The sequence below is a fragment of the Bicyclus anynana genome, chromosome 26 (assembly GCF_947172395.1).
Source record: "Bicyclus anynana chromosome 26, ilBicAnyn1.1, whole genome shotgun sequence".
NCBI lineage: Eukaryota > Metazoa > Arthropoda > Insecta > Lepidoptera > Nymphalidae > Bicyclus > Bicyclus anynana.
In genome coordinates, this window is record NC_069108.1 from 2880852 (window position 1) to 2897485 (window position 16634).

General features: G+C 36.6%; 2 protein-coding genes across 9 annotated transcripts in view; one reads left to right on the plus strand and one right to left on the minus strand.

Annotated features, from left to right (window-relative positions):
- Window positions 1-16634, minus strand: part of LOC112047134 (zinc finger protein 320) — an 86615-nt gene that overhangs the window by 56449 nt on the left and 13532 nt on the right. The window lies entirely within an intron of this gene.
- LOC112047119 (zinc finger protein 808) overlaps window positions 8641-16634 on the plus strand; it is a 78128-nt gene continuing 70134 nt past the window's right edge. The window contains exon 1 of the mRNA XM_052889621.1: window positions 8641-8781. The gene's annotated coding sequence lies outside the window, so the exon portion shown is untranslated. The remainder of the gene's footprint in view (window positions 8782-16634) is intronic.

Sequence of the window (16634 nt, forward strand, 5' to 3'; positions counted from 1 at the left end):
GGCAGAGATTCCGCTGCCAACCCCGACGACTAGACCTGGCAACATACAACGCACGCACTTTGAGGTCCGACGAAAAGGTCATCGAGCTGGAAGAAGTTATGAGCAAGTTGCACTGGGATGTCATAGGATTGTCTGAAGTCCGAAGAGAGGGGGAGGGCTCGATAATCCTTGAATCCGGCAACATGCTCTACTACCGGGAGGGCGACCAACAGTCCCAAGGTGGTGTCGGATTTATCGTTCACAAGTCCCTCGTGAACAATGTTGTAAAAGTCGAGAGTGTGTCGAGCAGGGTAGCGTTCCTGGTCCTCCGAATTACCAAACGGTATTCGTTGAAGGTTATACAGGTTTACGCACCGACCTCGACACATCCCGACGAGGAGGTAGAGGTATTGTATGAGGATATTTCTAAAGCTATACATGCCTCAAACTCTTATTACAATGTTGTGATGGGGGGATTTTAACGCAAAGCTGGGCGAACGTAGCGGTTCAGAGTTGAAAGTGGGACGATTTGGGTATGGGCAACGGAACGATAGGGCCAAATGTTGGCTGACTTCATGGAGAAGGAGGGCCTCTTTATGATGAACTCCTTCTTCAAGACGCCACCACACAGGAAATGGACCTGGATGAGCCCCGATGGTTCCACGAAAAATGAGATTGACTTCATCTTGTCTACCAAACGGCAAATATTCAACGATGTTTCTGTGATCCATAGGGTGAAAACCGGTAGCGATCACCGAATGGTTAGAGGCACGTTGAATATCAACGTTCAGCTGGAACGGTATCGACTGGTGAAGTCTACGCTCCGACCTACTCGTGCCCATATCCAAAACCCCGAGTCCTTTCAACTAGAACTGCAGAACCGCTTTGATTGCCTAGCAAATTGCGAAACTGTGGACGATCTGAACAACAGGTTCGTGGAAACTGTCCATTCCGTTGGGTCTAAGTTCTATAAGACCCACCGTACGAAAAGAACCAAAAAGTTCTCAGACCATACACTTAAACTCATGGAAGAGAGGCAAGAAATGAGATTGCAGTCTTCAGCAGATGCGTCAAAATACCGACAAATCAGTAGACAGATCTCTAAGTCGCAAACCAGCGACTTGCGAAACTTCAATACCGAGCGTATTAAAAATGCGATTGAAAACAATCGCGGCTCAAAAGTTTTCGCCAGAGATCTGTCTATTGGACAGAGGCAGCTGACGCGTTTGAAGACCGAGCACGGTAATCTGATTTCTTCCAAGCCCGAGTTATTAAGTGAGGTCGAGAAGTTCTATGGACAGCTATACATGACTACTCAGCAGCCTGTTGACAACTTGGCTAAATACCCCAGAGCCAAGTTGACCCGACACTATACCGAAGATATCCCGGACGTCAGCCTATACGAGATTAGTGTGGCTCTCAAACAACTGAAGAACAATAAGGCGCCAGGTGAGGACGGAATCACAGCAGAACTCCTGAAAGCGGGTGGAAAACCGATACTTAAAGTCCTTCAGCGATTGTTCAATTCCGTCATTCACGAGGGCACACGCCTGAGGCGTGGCATAGGAGCGTGGTGGTTCTGTTCTTCAAAAAAGGTGACAACACCTTGCTGAAGAATTACAGACCCATTTCGCTGCTAAGCCATGTTTACAAATTGTTTTCGAGAGTCATTACGAATCGTCTCGCTAATAGGTTTGACGACTTCCAGCCTCCCGAACAAGCCGGTTTCCGAAAAGGCTTTAGTACCATAGACCACATCCATACGCTGCGGCAGGTTATACAGAAGACTCACGAGTATAACCAGCCACTTTGCTTAGCGTTTGTGGACTATGAGAAAGCCTTCGATTCGGTGGAAACCTGGGCTGTACTAAGGTCATTGCAGAGATGCCGAATTGATTACAGGTATATCCAAGCGTTGAAGTGCTTGTACGAAAACGCCACTATGTCAGTCCGTATTCAGGATCAGACTACGAGGCCAATCCAGTTGCAGCGAGGAGTGCGTCAGGGAGATGTGATCTCTCCGAAGCTATTTACCGCCGCATTGGAAGACGTCTTTAAGCTTCTGGACTGGGGCGGACTTGGCATCAACATCAATGGCGAGTACATCACTCAACTGCGGTTCGCGGATGATGTAGTCATCATGGCACAGACTCTGGATGACCTTAGTACCATGCTCAATGACCTCAGCAGCGTTTCTCAACAGGTGGGCCTGAAAATGAACATGGGCAAAACAAAAATAATGTGTAATGCTCATGTATCGCTCCACCCAGTTATAGTTGAGAACGCTGCACTCGAAATTGTAGACGAATACATATACCTAGGACATATGATCCAGTTAGGTAGGTCCAATTTCGAGAAAGAGGTGAACCGTCGAATCCAACTCGGCTGGGCTGCATTCGGGAAACTTCGCGACATCTTTTCGTCCGAAATAGGGATGATGACAGTTTTTTAAATTGTATATAAATTAAGAGTATACTAATAGTAAAGCAATTTTGTAAAAGGAACAAGGTATCTGCGATCATTACTTTCGGAGATACAGGGATTTAAAGAGTCAGATTTGCGGCGCTGCCGCGGATCCCTGAAAAACGCCCCATACAAAATGGCTCGAAAAAATGACGTCATAGGCAATGTAATGATCGTTAGATTTGTATGCGCGTTCAAACAAAATTACTAATATCTTTGTTATTTGTGCGTTTATCTTTATAGTTCATATATTAAAAAATGTCACATTTAATGTAAGGAAGCTAAAACTGTATGAATTTTCATCTAATTACGATAAAAAAAATTTAATAATTTTTGAAATTTTATAATCTCATTTATTTTGCAAATATCCAGACAATCTTTGCTTTTTATGTATAAATTAGTTAACATTGACCCTCTTTACCCGAATGTATCATAAAAATCAATATATTCAAACCTAGTCATCATCCCCATTCCTCAGTGCCTGAAGACAAAAGTCTTCGAACAGTGCGTGTTGCCAGTGATGACCTATGGTTCCGAGACTTGGTCGCTAACTATGGGCCTCATAAGAAGGCTCAGAGTCACACAGCGGGCGATGGAACGAGCTATGTTAGGAGTATCTCTGCGTGATCGAATCAGAAATGAGGAGATCCGCAGAAGAACCAAAGTCACCGACATAGCTCAACGAGTTGCGAAGCTGAAGTGGCAATGGGCGGGGCACATAGTGCGAAGAGCCGATGGACGTTGGGGTCCCAAAGTGCTGGAATGGCGACCCCGCACTAGTAAGCGCAGTGTTGGCCGACCCCCCACCAGGTGGACTGACGACATCAAGCGAGTCGCAGGGATTCGCTGGATGCAGTTGGCTCAGTATCGTGATGTTTGGAAGTCCCTACAAAAGGCCTATGTCCTGCAGTGGACGTCCATCGGCTGATATGATGATGATGATGATGAATATATCATTTTAGTGCAAAGTAAATAATATACATATTATTTAATATTTACAGAATTATATTTTTATAAGAATAAGGACCCTTTATACAAAAAATATCGTAAAGAGTTGTAATTCACTTCATTTAAGTTCAGTTTTCCTTCCAAGTGTAGTTATATCTTCTTCTTGCCCGTCAAATATATGAGTTTTATAAGAAACGTTGCCAAAAAATACATCTGAGAAGAGAAAGAACTTCAGGATAATACTTGGCCATATAGACTGGCCTTTTGGACGAACGTCTGGCTGCAGACCTGGCAAATCTTTCTCCCATCGTCGAGGCATACAAGAATCTTTCGTGAAAGCTTTTAATTAAGTCTAAACATTTAAATACTGACGTCCAAGTCTAAAAAATTAACTGGCCATGTGGTAGTTCAGACTGGCCTTTTGGACGAACCTCTGGCTGCAGAACTGGCAAATCTTCTCTCGTTGTCGAGGCATACAAGATTCTTTCGTGAAAGCTTTTAGTTAAGTCTAAACATTTAAATACCGACGTCCAAGTCTAGAAATTAACTTCAGGATGATACTTGGCCATGTGGTAGTTCAGACTGGCCTTTTGCACGAACGCCTGGCTGCAGACCTGGCAGACCTTCCGCCTGTCCCCCGTGTGTATCCTCTCGTGCAAATCCAAGGTCGTCTTCCTCACAAACGCCTTCTTGCAGAACCTGCACTGGTAATCCTTCTCCTTCTTGTGTACGTATCTATGTTTGTACATACCTTCGAAACTGAATGACTCGTAGTCACACAACTGGCATTTATACTTCTCGCCTAGCATGTGGAAGTTGGTCATGTGCTTCCGTAACTGCACTTTGGCGTTGAAGGTTTTTTTGCACGCGTTGCAGTGAAATCTTTCATCCAGGTTGTGTACCTCTAGTTTGTGTATGGTGAATGGGGCGTTCGTCATAAACCCCATGCCACAGATTTGGCATTCGTATCTTGGTATCCGGTAATGTTTGGTCTTGATGTGGAATCTTAGCGATTCGTATTTATCGTATATCTTCCCGCAGATGCCGCAAATTGTCTTGTCGCCTTCTGTCCTGTAATCCCCCGGTTTGAGGCGGAACGGATTCCTCATAGCCGCCGGTTTGTCTCCTGAAGACAAAAAAAGGCAGTTTTACTCGCGGACTTGTATTCAGCTAGACGCCGTTTATTTATTTAATTGTATAATCGCTAACCACGATGTAGTCACGAGGATTGTTTAATGAATAAACTATTGAAATTTATTTAAAATATTATTACTTATTAAAATTACACGTAAGCATCTAAAGAAACACCTGAAATATTTCAGGCACGATTTTATAGGTAGTGCGGTATCTAGCTAAATATAAGTCCGTGGTTGTATTTTTCTCTTTCTTTTTCAGGTGGATTCCACCAATCCGATAAGCGAGTTTTTTTCATTTCGTGAAAAACATAAAGATCCATCAGAATATTAGTTTGAGGACCTCGAAAATAATTTTTAATAACAGTATATTATAAATTACACCCTGAAATGTCTTTTGAGAATCGTATTTGTTGAATTTCACTTGTGAACAGAAAAAGTCAAAGGACGCAATTTGACGCGCACAAAGTCACGGACTTCCGCTATTATCATAAATACATCAATGAAAAATTAAGTAATAAATAATAAATGTTTAAAATAGATGTTATATTTTCGGAAGACGGTTTGGATTTTAAGGTGACAGTACAGATACAAGCATGTGTCTGTACTATAAACTAAAGGAACATCAGGAACGCAACGTTATATTATTCAGAGTGATATAGAAAGGAGGCGTGAGGTCGTATTCTGTAAATCTTATATCAATATAAATACCTTAACGTTGTGTTATTGACATTCCTTTAGTTTATAGTACACAGTATCATTTGTCTGTGAGCGGTTATCATAGTTTGTATTGAATGTATAAAACGCAAATGGATATACCATGTAATTATCTAAAACTAATTTGAATAGTTTAAAAAAAACCAAAAGTGACCAAGTTATATTAATTTTTTGGATTTTTTTAAATTTTTCCATCTTGAATCACTTTTTTCAATGATGTAATTAAAATAAAAATAAAAAATAAACGATTCAAATTAGTTGAAGATAATTCGGTGGTGTATCTACCATTTACGTTTTGTCCATTAATTACGGTACACCCGGTTTATTAGCTTAAATTTAAATTATTAAAGCTTAAATTAAATTGGTTCATAGGTTTATTCATGGTTACAGGACAAGACAGGCTCACTTTCGCATTTATAATTATAATATGGATATGATGAAAGAAATCACTCTTTCATCATTCTTGGTAAATAACACCCTGCCTTGAAAAGTTTTACAATAAAAAGTATTACAAAAAATACAAAGGTATAAAGAACTTAATTCCGAGATTTCACACTTGCTCTAATAATTAACGGCTTAGTTCTATAAGTTAACCCCAATTCACGATGAATTGACAAACACGACAAAAGTCTAGAAGTTCACTTCGGGATGGTACTTAGTCATGTGAAAGTTCAGACTGGCCTTCTGTACAAACGCCTGGCCACAGACCTGGCATATCTTCGTGTATTGATGCGCTTGTGTAGAAGCTACGTGCCTTTCCTCAATATCGCCTTTGGCAGGTACTTTGTATTGCTTTTTCCGAATGTTGGATGTAATTAACTGCAGGACACGATGCTTTGACAAACACTAAAAAGGTCTAAAAGTTCACTTCAGGATGGTACTTGGTCATGTGAAAGTTCATACTGGCCTTCTATACTAACGCTTGGCCAAAGACCTGGCATACTTTCCTGTATTTGCGCTTGTGAAGAAGCTAGGTGCCTTTCCTCAATTTAGCCTTAGACAGGTACTTTGTATTGCTTTTTCCAAAAATTAAATGCCGGGCAACACACACGAACGATTTCATGCAGAACTTACATTTACAATACCTTTAGTTTTATGTTTAAACATATGCTTCTATAAAAACGACAAAGTGAATGTCTCATAATCACACCACGGGCAATTTCTCTTCAAACCGAGCTTGTGGTAGCATTTAGTATGCTGGTGTGGTATAGATACTTTTTGGAGTTGAATTTCTTCTTGCACGCCTTACATTCGAACCTTTCGTCGATGTTGTGCCGCTGCAACTTGTGGATCGTCATTGATTGTTCGGACATGAACTCATAAATGCATACAGTGCACGTATGGCTGGGTATTTTGTAATGCTTTTTCCGTCCGTGGTCTTGCAAGGAGCCAATTTTAGTGTAGTGTTTGTCGCAGTGGGCTCACAGCAGTGTAATCTCTCTGTGCTGTACTCCTCGCTTTTTAATGGAAACATTTTCCGTTTCCCGCCTGAAGACAGAAAAACACTTTATTCAATACACGTCGCTTGTAAAGTAAGTCTTACTTCTTCAATAATAGTTATTCATGCAACTTTTTGACATTACTAGATGTAATGTCGATGCGTGCAGATGAAAGTAAATACGAAAGGAATGCAGTTTATAGGTATATCGCTTGTAAAGTGGGTCTTATTCCTTCAATAACTATTCTTACAAGTTTTGATAATTACAAATAGCGTGCATTAGAAAGTAAAGCCGAAAGAAACGCAGTAGTTGCTTTTAACGAAACATATTAATTTTTTTTTTTTTTATTCTGTACAAATTAGCCCTTGACTACAATCTCACCTGATGGTAAGTGATGATGCAGTCCAAGATGGAAGCGGGCTAACTTGTTAGGAGGAGGATGAAAATCCACACTCCTTTCGGGTTCTACACGACATCGTACCGGAACGCTAAATCGCTTGGCGGTACGTCTTTGTCGGTAGGGTGGTAACTAGCCACGGCCGAAGCCTCCCACCAGCCATATTAATTTACACTCATCATTTTCAACATTTATGTATATTACTAGCGGACGCTTCACTACACTTCAACTTAAGGAATTGAAATATCAAATAGTTTATTTGCTGATACAGTATACAAAGGTTATTAAAATGTGCCTGTATCGCGTCCGATCGGCATTCAATATGAAATGATATAATATTAATATTAGTTACCACAATTTTAATCAATTGTGAAATTAATTTTTAACACAATCATATAGTTAAATAATGAACAGAAGAACAATAATAATCAATTGAATTCGAAAATGCTTTTGATTACAATACTGATATAATAATTTCACACGGACAAAGTCACGAACGTAGCCTAAATGTATAAAATAACGATGAAAAATTAAGTAATAATAGTCTTACGACCATATTTATAGACATGGTTTAATTAAAAAATAAATAAAAGGGTTTAAAAATCCTAATCCATGTTTATGAATTATGGCCGTTAATGTTTAAAATTGGAATAGACATTCTATCCAATATAATATCTATACCAAAAGAAACACAGCAGTTGCTTTCAACGAAAAATTTTAGTTTAAACTAATCATTTTTAACATTTACAATACATATTTATAAAACATTATTACTTATAAATATAATGTGACTACCTTAACAATATGGGTCAAAAAACCTTGACAAAAGTGACATTGGTCTTAAAATTCACTTCAGGATGATACTTGGTCATAATTGGTAATTTAACGTCCATTTCTATACAATTTACAATAGCGTCTTTATTGAGGTGATTATTTGAAGAATGACATCTTGCCTTGAAAAAGAATTTACATACAAGGGTCTATAAAACTTCATTTCGAGATAATACATTTGATCTACACAATGACGTGTTGATGCCACTTAGGTCTTAAATCCAGATCATGAAGCTTTGACACAACTAAATTCTAGAAGTTCACTTCAGGATGGTATTTAGTCATGTGGTAGTTCAGACTGGCCTTCTGCACGAACGCCTGGCCACAGACCTGGCATATCTTTCTCTTATCCCCCGTATGTATTCGCTCATGTACAAGCAACGTGCCTTTCCTCACAAACGCCTTCTTGCAGAACTTGCATTTATAATCCCTTTCAGTTTTATGTCTAAACATGTGCTTCTTTAAGCCCGACAAACTGAAGCTCTCATAATCGCACAACGGGCAACTTCTCTTCAATCCGAGCTTGTGGTAGCATTTAATATGCTTTTGTAGGTACTGTTTGGAGTTGAATTTCTTCTTGCACGCGTTACATTCAAATCTTTCGTCGACGTTGTGCCGCTGCAACTTGTGTTTCGTCATTGATTGTTCGGACATGAACTCATCCATGCATACAGTGCACGTATGGCTGGGTATTTTGTAATGCTTTTTCCGTACGTGGTCTTGCAATGAGCGAATTTTAGTGTAGTGTTTGTCACAGTGGGCGCACTGCAGTCGGTGTCCGTCTGTGCTGTAATCCTCGCTTTTCAGTGGAAACATTCTCCGTTTCCTGCCTGAAGACAGAAAAACACTTGTTTCAATACACGTCGCTTGTAAAGTAAGTCTTATTTCTTCAATAATAGTTATTCTTGCAACTTTTTGACATTACTAGATGTAATGTCGATGTGTGCAGATGAAAGTAAATAGGAAAGAAATGCAGTTTATAAGTATATTAATATCGGATATCCGTTACTTCGTCCACGAGCAAATAGTGGTTTTTATTGTACTTTAATTTTACGTGACAATTTATTATAAGATAAAATAGGTTTCTTTTTTTACAAGTTATGCTGAAAAGATCATGATATATGACTCGTATATGTCATCGCAGAATGATATCAATAAAAGAGGAATATTTCCTCAATATACGTTTATGTTATATATTTTAGAAATTATGCAGCGTTTTCTATGGAAGCTCCCAGGCGGCTTGACTTTTCCGACTCTTACAACATTAATCGCCCCACATTTACACAGAATTTTAACAAATTAGCCCCAAACCTTCCCAGCTCTATCTATTGGTGAAGACATCATGAAAATACGTCCAGAAATCTTTGAGTTTATCGCGAACAGACAAGACGCTGCGGAAGATTAATAATATGTAAGGATAGATAATAACATCTATTGTATATTCATGGTCAATGGTTATCTTAGTCAATACATCTATGCCTCCTTGGCAGCAGCATTATTGGTCCAAACAAAGCTAACATTTTACTCCGCAACTATTTAGTCACTGGCACCAGTTTCCAGGTTTCCTCCTTAAATTGTAAATTGATTGGAAGAGAACATACGTCGCGATAGTTCCCTCAAGCTCAAAAGCAGCTAAGGGTTCATTTACACGAGCAGCAACTGCTACCGACGACTGCAGTCGTCGACGTCTCGGCGGCAGTCGTCGGTAGCAGTTGCCAACTGCCGTTGGCAACGTGCTGCTCGTGCAAATGAATCCTAAGGATACGACCGGTCGTAACGTTGTAAAATGAGTGGTTAAAAATTTACATGGGTCTAGAAATACACTTCAGGATGATATTTGGTCATTTGGTAATTCAGACTGGCCTTTTGAATATCTGCCCGCCACAGACTTGGCATTTCTTGCACGTAACACTCGTTTCTGTATACTAGTGTGAAAAAACGTTTCTCTATATCAAATACGCCGTAATACTGAATAATAATAGGGAAGAAGATAAAAGAAAATAAATGTTATTCTCTAAGCAATTAGCTTAGAGAATAACATCTGCCTCCTTGGCAGCAGCATTATAGGTTCAAACCAAGGTAACATTTTACTCCGCAACTATTTAGTCACTGGCACCAGTTTCCAGGCTTCCTCCTTAAATTGTAAATCGATTGAGAGAGAGAACATACATCGCGATAGTCACGCTCAAAAGCAGCTTAGGGTTCATTTACACGAGCAGCAACTGCTACCGACGTTGCCACCTACCGTTGGCAACGTGCTGCTTCGTGCAAATGAATCCTAAGGATACGACCGGTCGTAACGTTGTGAAATGAGTGGCTAAAAATTTACATGGGTCTATAAATACACTTAGGATGATATTTGGTCATTTGGTAATTTAGACTGGCCCTTTGAATATCTACCTGCCACAGACTTTTCCGTTTCTGTATACTAGTGTGAAAAAACATTTCTCTATATCAAATACGCCGTAATACTGAATAATAATAGGGAAGAAGATAAAATAAATTAAATGTTATTCTCTAAGCAATTAGCTTAGAGAATAACATTTCATTTTTTATAAAGTAACATTAAGTTTTAAATATAATGTCAACTACCATGTAGTAAATATATCACCATCTCCTTTCCCTTATCCCACTTAAGTGGGATCGGAAAAATATGTCAATCTTTTCCATTCGTTTCTACTACTCGTCAACTCATCCTCCACTCCCTTTTCACACATGCCGTCTTTCACACACTCCAGCCATCTCTTTTTTGGCCTTCCTTTCCCTCTTATGTCCTTCCACTTGCACATTCAATAAATGTAAAATTCGTGTCGTAAATATTTGACGGTGGGAAATAATGGTTGAACTTCGAGTTTAGAATAATGATGAAATGTTCTTGTTATAATATAAAATTCGTCCGAAAGTTTTGGCGAAAACGTATGATCGTAAATATAAATAATTTGCAATATTTAAACTTAACGCATTTGTTAAAAATGTTTGTAGCTGGCGTAGGTTTTGTAAGTTATTTTATTATTATTACTAGAAAAGAGGAGTTAAGTCAGGGATCCGTAGAACATTTTGTACACCAGAGGGCCTAGTGGCAGTTTAATACTGTTACTATCGCATTAACGTCAACACGAATTTCTAAGGAATTGAAACAGCGCCATCTAGTCGCACTACTGCACAACTGTTTCAATTCCATATAAATTCGCGTTTACGTCAACGCGATAGTAACAGTATGAAAATATTGAAAACTCCCACTAAGCACACTGATTACTAACAAGCTAATTTTTCGTGAGTAGCTTCATCCCGATGAGACGATCAACTTTTTTATTTACAAATTGATTCTGGTAGCTAACTGAGTTACCAGGAAATGAAAAAAAAATTGCCTAATTTTATTTATATTTATTGCCAACAATTCGAATGAAAACACATTTGTAAGTATGAATAGATACATTTAAGGTAACATATAAACGGATAGCAAGTTATTTTATTATTATTACTAGAGGAGAGGAGAGTTAAGTCAGGGATCCGTAGAACATTTTGTACACCAGAGGGCCTAGTGGCAGTTTTATACTGTTACTATCGCGTTAACGTGAACGCGAATTTCTAAGGAATTGAAACAGCGCCATCTAGTGGCACTACTGCACAACCGTTTCAATTCCATATAAATTCGCGTTTACGTCAACGCGATAGTAACAGTATGAAAATATTGAAAACTTCCACTAGGCACACTGATTATTAACAAGCTAATTTTTCGTGAGTAGCTTCATCTCGATGAGACGATCAACTTTTTTATTTACAAATTGATTCTGGTAGCTAACTGAGTTACCAGGAAATGAAAAAAAAAATAGCCTAATTTTATTTATATTTATTGCCAACAATTGGAATGAAAACACATTTGTAAGTATGAATAGATACATTTAAGGTACTTACATATACACGTATAGCAACATCAGCTGTTTTTGGATAGTTTTTCCACTTCTCATTTTTCCGATAACACATTTTACACAACTTTCCCATTTTTTATATCAAGAAACACAAATCGCAAAATAAATAGCCTTTCACATCACTTTCAAAAAACGATTGTCAACCCATATTCAGCTCACTGCTGAGCTCGAGCCTCCTCTCAGAATGAGAGAGGTTTAGGCTAATAGTCCACCACGCTGGCCCAATGCGGATAACAAAACGTACGTACAAATATGAGTTAAAATAAACTTGAGTCAATTAAATGGTCGCTACTTGAAATTTCACGTTATAAATTAAACTCCATTAATAAGTTAAATATAATCTTAAATGTAATATATGCAAATGTTTTTAGAGAATAATTTAATTTTTTTTTAAGAAGTCATATGTATCACGTAATAAATTAAACAAATATAATAATAATGTCAGCCACTGACGATCAAGCAAGCTCACGTGCCTGCAGCGCTAGCGATCAGTTTCATCTGAAGTCGAGCCGTTAGCGTGGGCTTATCGGATGGTAAGTGCCTAGCATTATAAATCAAAGTAGTCTAATATGTTATTTATAATAGCTCGTACTTTCAGTAAGTTGATTAAATAATCACAGGTCGATCATTAGGATTACGAATCCAATCATTAACGTATTAAGAGTACATGGTTTTTATCCATTATTTCAAAATATATTTTGAACTTTAAGTAAAAAAATCTGTTATGAATATGTTAAAATTAACATACCAAAATATCACCTAGTAGATAAAACGCAGTCAAATCGACCACATATTTAAAAATCATTCAAATTATTTCATGAGTTGTTTTAAAAATCAAATAAGAATAAAAAAGAAACCTTTGAATAAAAACCATATTGGCAACATATTACCAATATGATTTTTATTCAAATGTTAATTAATTTTGTAGCGAATTTAACATCAGATTGCAGTTCAAATGAACTTTCACTCAATAAAATAGTTCTACAAATTCCACGTTATAAATAAAACGCAGTCCATTCAATATCCTTATTAGGAAATCATTCAAATGGTTTCTTCATTTGTTTTTAGAGTAGAGTTTCAAAAAGCTTTCTAATAAAAATCATAGTTGTAATATGTTATGTCCTAGAAATTATATGTAATAAATTAGGCCCTATAAAGTAAACATACAAATAATTTCTAATATTAATAATTGTTTTTATAGAAGAGTTTCAAAAAACTTTTTAATGAAAAATCATAGCAGTAAAAATTGTGTTATTTTAATAGAGTTCAAATGAACATGTAATAAAAAAACCATACAAATAATTTCATATGATTTTCTTAGAGAAGAGATTCAAATACTTGAAAAAAACCATAGCTGTAATTCATATAAAAATTACGAAGCACAGTTGTGAACTACAAGACATTATATGAAACATATAAGGTACAAATGGCTACCTTTTAAAAGTCATATTTCATACAAATAATTTCATGTTAAAAGAGATAAAAAAACTTTTTAATGAATAATCATAGTTATAATTTATGTTAATGGAGTTCAAATGAACATCACTCAATATCATGGTCCTTCAAATTACATATGTAATAAATAAAACCATACACATAATTTTACATGATTTTCTTAGAGAAGTGTTTCAAAAAACTTGTAATGATGAAAAATCATAGTGGTAATAATTGTGATATTTTAATTGAGTTCAAATGAAACTCAATAATATAATGGTCCTAGTAATATAATAATTAAAATTTTTCATATGTTTTACTTAGAGAAGAGATTCTATGTTAATATATTAGTATAATATATATAAAATGTTATATTAATTTGTATAAAAATTACGAAGCACAATTATTGTGAACTGAGAAAAAGAGATTTTCATACATATAAGGTATAAATGCCTACCTTTTGTAAGTCATATTTCATATAAATAATGCCATGTTTATTTTTCAAAAACGTTTTAATGAAAAATCATAGCAGTAAAAATTGTGTTATTTTAATGGAGTTCAAATGAACATCTATATAATAGTCCTAGAAATTACATGTAATAAATAAACCATACAAATAATTTCATATGATTTTCTTAGAGAAGAGATTCAAAAAATTTTTAATGATGAAAAATCGTAGTGGTAATAATTGTTATATTTTAATTGAGTTAAAATGAAACTCAATAATATAATGGTCCTAGAAATATAATAATTAAAAATTTTCATATGTTTTACTTAGAGAAGAGATTCAAAAATTTTTATAAATAATTTCAGTTTCAAAAACTTTTTAATGAAAAATCATAGCAGTAAAAATTGTGTTATTTTAATGGAGTTCAGATGATTATCTATATAATATATGTAGATAATAGTCCTAGAAATTACATGTAATAAATAAACCATATGATTTTCTTAGAGAAGAGATTCAAAAACTTTTTAATAAGAAAAATCATTGCTATATTAATGATATATTAATTTGTATAAAAATTACGAAGCACAATTGTGAACTCAGAACAAGAGACTTTCATACATATAAGGTATAAATGCCTATATTTTGTAAGTCATATTTCATACAATACATTAAAGTTATCTAAGGGCCTACCTTAAGTCATATTTCAAGATAAATGAGTCCACCCGCCGGATATAGTCTTCGATCTATACAAAGTATACACCTTACAAACTATTATGACACATACAAACACACAGAAAAAAAAATATATACTTTATACAACGTTGCATACAAATTGTCACAAATATAACATATGATCTACCCTGACTAGGTATAAAATAGTACAGTGTATGTATTTAGAGCCGTGATAGCCCAGTGGATATGACCTCTGTCTCCGATTCCGCAGGGTATTGGTTCGAATCCTGTCCAGGACATGCACCTCCAACTTTTCAGTTGCGTGCATTTTAAGAAATTAAATATCACGTGTCTCAAACGGTGAAGGAAAAACATCGCGAGGAAACCTGCATACCAGAGAATTTTCTTAATTATCCGCATTGGGCCAGCGTGGTGGACTATTAGCCTAATCCGTCTTATTCTGAGAGGAGACTCGTGCTCAGCAGTGAGCCGAATATGGATTGATAATGATGATGATGTAAAATTTTTTACTAGTCTATAATAATATTTAGCGGTAAAACTTGTAGAAGTGATCACTGGATCTACTAAGCCGATTTTGAATATTTTTTCACCACTAGAAAGTCACGTCATTTGTGAGTGTCATAGACTATGTTTTATACCCGTGTTCTCACAGGAACGTGAATTACGCGGGTGAAAGCGTGGGGCGTCGGCTAGTCAACTAATAATTTAGACTGTATATTATCTGCCTTTTTAATCCATACAAATATTATAAAGAGGAATGTGAAAATGTTTGCATTGAAAATGGCTTTGAAACTACAGAACCGATTTTAAGAACTCTTTCGTGTCGGGAAGCAAATTTTTACGGGAACGTGAACCACGCGGGTGAAACCGCGCGACTTTTTTAGTCTATTTTAAAATTATTATAAAGAGAAAATGCTTGTATTTATGTATTTGCAAGAAAGAAAGAAAATTTTATTTAGAATACACGTCACACAAAAAAAACAGTTTAAAGTAAAAATAGCTAATTATAGAAAAAAATCACATTAATTATACAACTACATATATATTCTGTGCTATAAAATAGTTTATTTATGTATGTAGTGAATCAACTCAAAAAATGTAGACCGATCTGAAAAATTCTTTCACCAATAGAAAGCTACATTATTAAGGAGTAACATAGGCTATATTTTATCCCCTTATTATTCCCATGGGGACGGGAATTACGCGAATAGAACCCAGTGTCTACTAGTGTGAAAAGTGTTATTATTAAACGTAGGTAGTCTAAAACATTTTATTAATTAAAAGTTAAGGTGTGTCTACACATAAAGCGACAACCGCGCGATATCGTGTAGTCCAATGGTAGGCGTCCACATATCCGCATCGTAAGTATCGGACGCATCGCATTATAACGGATCGTAGTATTCTTTGTATTAAAACTAATATAATTTTGTATACAACTAGGGGGTAATCTCTGGATCTACTGAACCAATTTTGAAAATTCTTTAACCAACTATAAAGCCACGTTATTTGCGAGTGTCATAGGCTACATTTTATCCCCGTATTCCCACGGGAAACGGAACTACGCGAGTGAAACCGCGTGACATCGACTAGTTTTCAACGAAAACTCTGGCTAAAATTGGTTATGTGAGACCTCCGTGCCTCGAAGAGCACAATACCACATCAGCGCCGATCATTATTATTAACATACGATACAACTTTATCTCCCTGTGCCCGCCTACCTGCATTAGAGACGCGTGGTGGGTCAAAGCTTCGAACCTCTTCTAATAATAAGCTGATAATGATAAATTGCCTAATAGAAATCACACTTTACTAATAAAAGTTCCTAACCACTCCTAAGTTAGTGTTTTTATCATATTTAAAACATTACGTCAGCCACTGATGATCAAGTAATACCACCCATGTCTGCAGCGCTAACGGCTTGACGTACGATTAAACTGATCGTGTGTTGATCGCCATCGGCATGTCATGCACACCGCGACAAACACACAATCAATTTTACCGGACGTCAAGCCGTTAGCGCAGCAGGCATGTGAGGCTTGCTTAATCATCGGTCTAACTAGACTATCACTAACACACTAATATTATAAAGTTTGTGTGTAAGTATGTTTGTTTCTCCTTTACGCTGCGGCTACTGAATCGATTTGGCTGAAATTTGGAATGGAAATAGATTTTACTCTGTATTAACACATAGGCTACTTTACATCCCGGAAAAGTCCATGGTTG